This window comes from Macaca nemestrina, chromosome 16 (genome assembly GCF_043159975.1).
Source record: "Macaca nemestrina isolate mMacNem1 chromosome 16, mMacNem.hap1, whole genome shotgun sequence".
Classification (NCBI taxonomy): domain Eukaryota; kingdom Metazoa; phylum Chordata; class Mammalia; order Primates; family Cercopithecidae; genus Macaca; species Macaca nemestrina.
In genome coordinates this window covers 3,404,109-3,410,528 of record NC_092140.1, presented here as the reverse complement: position 1 = coordinate 3,410,528, position 6,420 = coordinate 3,404,109, and positions in this window count along the sequence as shown.

Sequence of the window (6,420 nt, the reverse complement as noted above, 5' to 3'; positions counted from 1 at the left end):
TCTTGCTGGATGGAGAACTTGTGCAGAGACGGCCAAGCTGAGCCCTGCCCTCACCGCAGGGGAGAGCTGAGTCAGATGAGAGCAGGGAGGCCAATGTCAGTTCCCCAATGTCACCAAACGTGAAATAGAAAAGTTCACCCAGAAGAAAACGGTGGGGACGAAACCACCACAGGGCGACTTGTGGGCTCGCAGACAGAGGTCCCTCTTCCCCAACACAACCACCTCTCTCCTTCCCTCCCTCCCACGTGCCCCAGAGGTCATCACAGCAGCTGGGCGTCCCGCTGCCCATTTGTCCATCCCCCCACCCACTCTGGGGGACCTGCTCCTACACAGCAGACACTGAAACCAACGTCACCTGCGACCTTGGCAGGGACCAGTCTCGCAGTCGCTTTAGCCTTTCAATCTACTTGTCTTGCACCCTGTTCCCCACTTCCTTCTTTTTGAAAATTGATCCTGGGCCTTCCCAACCCACCTGACCACAGGATCCTTTACCTCCCGAGGGATCTCCCGTTGATCAAGTGGGTTTGCTCTTTAAATAAACTCCGCAGACACCTGCCAGGTGCCTTGCTAGTTTCATCTCTGTGCTGGTTACATAGAAAGTTGTCCACATTTCCCCCCAGTGATTCAGGAGGCTGAAGGGGGAGAATCACTTGAAACTAGCCTGGGCAACATAGCAAGATGCAGTCTCCACAAAAAATTTAAAAACTAGCCAGGCATGGTAGCATATGCCTGTGGTCCCAGCTACTCCAGAGGCTGAGGCAGGACGGTCACTTGAGCCCTTGAGTTTGAGGCTGCAGTGAACCAACATTGCACCACTGCAATGTCGTGATCTCAGCCCACTGCAATCTCCACCTCCCGGGTTCAAGCAATTCTCTTGCCTCAGCCTCCCAAGTTGCTGGGACTACAGGTGTGCACCACCACGCCCAGCTAATTTTTTGTATTTTTAGTAGAGATTGGGTTTCGCCATGTTGGCCAGGCTGGTCTCGAACTCTTGACCTCATGTGATCCTCCCACCTTGGCCTCCCAAAGTGCTGGGATTACAGGCATGAGCCACCATGCACAGCCACTAAAAATTTTTTTTTTTTTTTTTGAGACGGAGTCTCGCTCTGTCGCCCAGGCTGGAGTGCAGTGGCCGCATCTCAGCTCACTGCAAGCTCCGCCTCCCGGGTCTATGCCATTCTCCTGCCTCAGCCTCCCGAGTAGCTGGGACTACAGGTGCCCGCCACCTCACCCGGCTAGTTTTTTGTATATTTTTTTTTAGTAGAGACGGGGTTTCACCGTGTTTAGCCAGGCTGGTCTCGATCTCCTGACCTTGTGATCCGCCCGTCTCGGCCTCCCAAAGTGCTGGGATTACAGGCTTGAGCCACCGCGCCCGGCCTAAAATTTTTTTAAATAAATAGATTTTTAGCAGTTTTAGGTTTGCAAAAAAATCGAGTGGAAAATACAGCGTTCCCATGTCCCCCTCACACTCCCTCTGTCGCGGTTTTCCCTGTGAGTAACAGTGTGGCATTAGTGTGGTACAGTTGTTACAGTGGATGAGTCAATATTGCATTACTATTGGCACAGATATTACAATGGCAGAATTGATATTGATACATAATTGTAAACTAAAGTCCTCAGTTTAAGTTAGGGTTCATTCTTCACGTTGTATTTTTTATGAGTATGGACAACTGTATAATGACTTGTATCCACCATTATAGTCTCACGCAGGATAATTTGTTTTTTTCTTCTCTTTTTTTCCTTTTTGTTTTTCTTTTGAGGCAGAGTCTCACTCTGCCGCTTTTTTCCTTTTTTTTTTTTTTTTTTCTTTTTGAGGCAGAGTCTCATTCTGCCGTGCAGGCTAAAGTGCGGTGGTGACATCTTGGTTCACTGCAATCTCTGCCTCCTGGGCTCAAGCGATCCTCCCACCCCAGCCGCCCAAGTAGCTGGGACCAGGGGCATGTGCCCACCACGCCTGGCTAATTTTTTTTTTTTTTTTTTTTGAGACAGAGTCTCACTCTGTCACCAGGCTGGAGTGCAGTGTCGTGATCTCGGCTCACTGCAACTCTGCCTCCCGGGTTCAAGTAATTCTCCTGCCTCAGCCTCCCGAGTAACTGGGACTACAGGTGCGCGCCACCACACCCAGCTAATTTTTGCATTTTTAGTAGAGACGGGTTTCACCATGTTGGCCAGGATGGCCTCAATCTCCTGACCTCGTGATCTGCCCGCCTTGGCTTCCCAAAGTACTGGGATTACAGTTGTGAGCCACCGCACCCAACCAATTTTTTTATTTCTTGTAGACATGAGGTTTCTGTGTTGTCCAGGCTGGTTTCAAACTCCTGAGCTCAAGCGATCCAACTGCCTCGACTTCCCAAAGTACTGGGATTACAGGCATGAGCCACCGCACCCGGCCCTCATGAAGGATAGTTTGCCCTAAAAATCCTCTGTGCTCTTCCTATCCTTCCCTCCCTCCCCCAACCCCTGATCCTTTTACTGTCTCCATAGTTTTACCTTTTCCAGAATATCGTATAGTTGGAATCATACAGTATGTAGCCTTTTCTGATCGGCTTCTTTCACTTAAAAGAAAACTTTTGGGCTGGGCGCTGTGGCTCACGCCTGTAATCCCAGCTCATTGGGAGGCCAAGGCGGGTGGATCACGAGGTCAAGAGATCGAGACCATCCTGGCTAACACGGTGAAACCTCGTCTCTACTAAAAATACGAAAAATTAGCTGGGCGTGGTGGCAAGCGCCTGTAGTCCCAGCTACTCGGGAGGTTGAGGCAGGAGAATGGCGTGAACCCGGGAGGCGGAGGTTGTAGTGAGCCAAGATCAGGCCACTGCACTCCAGCCTGGGCGACAGAGCAAGACTCCGTCTCAAAAAAGAAAAGAAAAGAAAACTTTTGAATTCTTTATTTTCTCCAAAGTTGTGCAATGATGATTCAGTAAAATCTTTTCTTAATTCTACGTGGCGTATATTTGGATACGCAAAGAAAAAGTATGGGATGTGAATACTAAACTGTCAGCAACCATCATCTCTGAAGGAATGAATGGGAGGGGGTTCCTTCAGGTCACTCTGCGGTGAAGATTCCAGCCTCTTCCTCCAGGTTGGATGTTTGGGCGCTGTGTACTCCAGGTCCCCTGGGTCTGAGTTACAGCCACTCGTGGGCATGAGTTCATGATAACCGCAGCCCGCTGCTGTAGACCATCCATGGAAATAGACACTGGGAGTTTGGAGCACATGGAGATGGGGCCAGTAGGGTGAAGGAAGGAAGAGCAACGTGGGCAGCTGCTCATCCCTGCCCTGGCAGAAGTGAGAGCGGGACACATACTCAGGCCGCCTGCCATGGGCTGGCTCGTGTCCCTCAGAAGATACAATGAAGTCCTAATCCTAGTGCCTCAGATTGTGGCCTCATTTGGAAAGAGAGTTGTTGCAGATATAACTAATTTATTTTGTTTTGTTTCGTTTTGTTTTGTTTTTGAGATGTAGTGTCGCTCTTTCACCCAGGCTGGAGTGCAGTGGTGCCATCTCAGCTCACTACAACCTCCACCTTCCAGGTTCAAGTGATTCTCCTGCCTCAGCCTCCTGAGTAGCTGGGATTACAGGCACATGCCAGCATACTTGGCTAATTTTTATATTTTTAGTAGAGAGACGATTTTGTCATGTTGTTCAGGCTGGTCTTGAACTCCTGATCTCAAGTGATCCGCCCACCTTGCCCTCCCAAAGTGCTGGGATTACAGATGTGATAGTTAAGATACTTGAGTAGTATGGGCCCTAAGTCCAACATGCCTGGTATAAAACAGGAAATTTATTTTTTGTAGTTTTTTGAGACAGTGTCTTGCTCTAACTCTGTCACCCAGGCTGGAGTGCAGTGGCATGATCTTGGCTCACTGCAGCCTTGACCTCCCAGGCTCAAATGATTCCCTGCCTCAGCTTCCCAAGTAGCTGGGACTACAGGTGCGCACCACCATGCCCAACTAATTTTTGCATGTTTTGTAGAGTTGGGGTTTTGCCACACTGGGTGGTCCAGGCTGGTCTCGAACTCCTGACCTCAAGTGATCCACCCACCTCGGCCTCCCAAAATATTGGAATTACAGGCGTGAGACACCCTGCCCAGCCATTTAATGTCTTTTTTAGTTTCCTTTGAGACTCCCTGCTTGACCCATGCGTTATTTAGAAGTGTACTGTTTAGTTTCCAAGTGTTTGGAGATGTTCCTATTATCTTTTTGCTTTTGATTTCTAGTTTGATTTCATTATGGTCAAAGAAATATACCCGGTATGTTTTAGATTATTTTAAATTGTTGCAGCTTCTTTTATGGTCCAGGATATAGTCTATCCATGGACAATTGAAAAGAATGTGTGTTCTGCTGTTGTTATTCTGTAAATGTCTGTTAGATCCTGTTGGTTGACGGTGTTGTTTAATTCTTTTATTGTACCCTTGCTTATTTCTGTGTAATTGTCCTATCAATTGTTGAGAGAGGGGTATTGAAGTCTACTATAATTATGGATTTGTCTATTTCACCTTTCAGCTCCTTCAGGCATTGCTTCCCATATTTTGCAACTCTGTGGTTTGCTGCATATACTTTTAGAATTACTATGTCTTCTTGATTTATTGACCGTCTTATTATTATATAATGTCCTCCTATCCACCTTGAGTAATTTTCTTCTTCTTCTTCTTTTTTTTTTGAGAAAGGGTCTTGCTCTGTCACCCAGGCTAGAGTACAGTGGTACAATCACAGCTCACTGAAGCCTCAACCTCCTAGGCTCAAACAATTCCCTGTGTCAGCCTCACAAGTAGCTGGGACTACAGGCATGTGCCACCATGCCCAGCTAAATTTTTTTTATTTTTTGTAGAGGTGGGATCTCACTACGCTTCCCAGGCTGGTCTCCAACTTCTGGGCTCAAGCAATCCTCCCACCTTAGCCTCCCAAAGAGCTGGGATTGTAGGCGTGAGCCACCAAGCCCAGCCAGCAATGTCCTTTAAAATTACATATACAATTAGAACCACATCAGACTGTGTTATGATTTTTGCTTCAAACATCCAATGTAGTTTAGAAAACTCAAAAAGGGAAGGCAGGTCTGTCACATTTGCCTTGATTTTTGCCCAGTGTGTTCTTGTTTCCTTGTGGGTGTTCCAGGATTCCTTTTATTGAACAACTGTTTCTGTGGAGAGAACTTCCTCTAGCCATTACTTAGGGTCGCTTGGCCACTAACAAACTCTCCTGCCTTCATGTGAGAATGTTTTGATTTCTCTTTCATTCCTGGAGGGTATTTTTACTGGGTCTAGGACACTGGATTCTTTTCTTCCAGCACTTGAAACCTGTTGCACCATTTCCTTCTGGCTTCCCAGGTTTCTGGGGAGAATTCTGCTGTTATTGGAACTGTTTTTCTCATTTCCCTTTCATTGATTTCAAGATTGTTCCCTTGTCTTATGTTTCCAGAAGTTTAATTACGATGTGTCTTGGCATGGGTTTTTTTTTTTTTTTTTTTTTTTTTTGATTTATCATGTTTGGGTTCAGCCAACCTCTGGGTGTGTAGGTTGATGGTTTTAGCCACATTTGGGATGTTTTCAGTCACTTTTCAAGTAGCTTTTAAGCCCCGCCCCTCTGTCTCCTCCCAGGACTCTGATCACTCAAATGTCATCTTTTTTTATAGTCCCGCAGGTTTCCAAGGTGCTATTCATTTCTCTCTCTCTCTCTCTCTCTCTCTTTTTTTCCCCCAGTAGGTTTTCTCCTTTTTTCAGATGGGGCAATTTCTATTTTTCTGTCTTTAAGTTCACTGATTCTTTCTTCTACCCCCAGCCACTCTGTTCTGCTATTGAGTTCATAAATCACATTTTGAATTTTGGTTACTGGATCTTTCAGTTCTAAAATTTCTATCTGCTTCTTCTTTATAACTTCTATTTCTTTGCTGAGCCGAATGTTTCATTTATTTCAAAAAATCCTTTTCAGGGAGTCCCACCTCTGTCCTTCCAGAGCAGGCACCTGTTCATGGTTTTCTTCATTAACATGCTGTGCTTCCTGGTCTGGGTGTGGTACGTGGCTGTCTGGCAAATGCCGTATGCTTGCACGTCATGTTACGAGAGTCTGGATGTTAATGAAGCCTTGTCTTGTGGCTTCCCCTGATGCTGCTCCCTCAGAGCTAAGGGAGGGCACACAGGTGCCTCCCAAGGGGGGGATTACAAATCCAAGGTCCTCACCTGCGCTCTACTGACACCCAAGAAACAGCTCCCTATTACTGTTCAGTGGGTGGCAGCTCCCAGCATGGTCTCCACTGACAGTGCAGTGGGTTGGCTCATGACTGCCTGACAGAGGTGACAGTCCCGGCTCCCCACTTGGCCTTCTCTGATGCCACCCCAGCAGGTCAGGGGTTGGGTGGGGGTCTGGGGGCCTCACCGCAGCCTGGTGAGGGTGGAGGTCTCGAAGCCTCGGCCCGCCTCTTGGC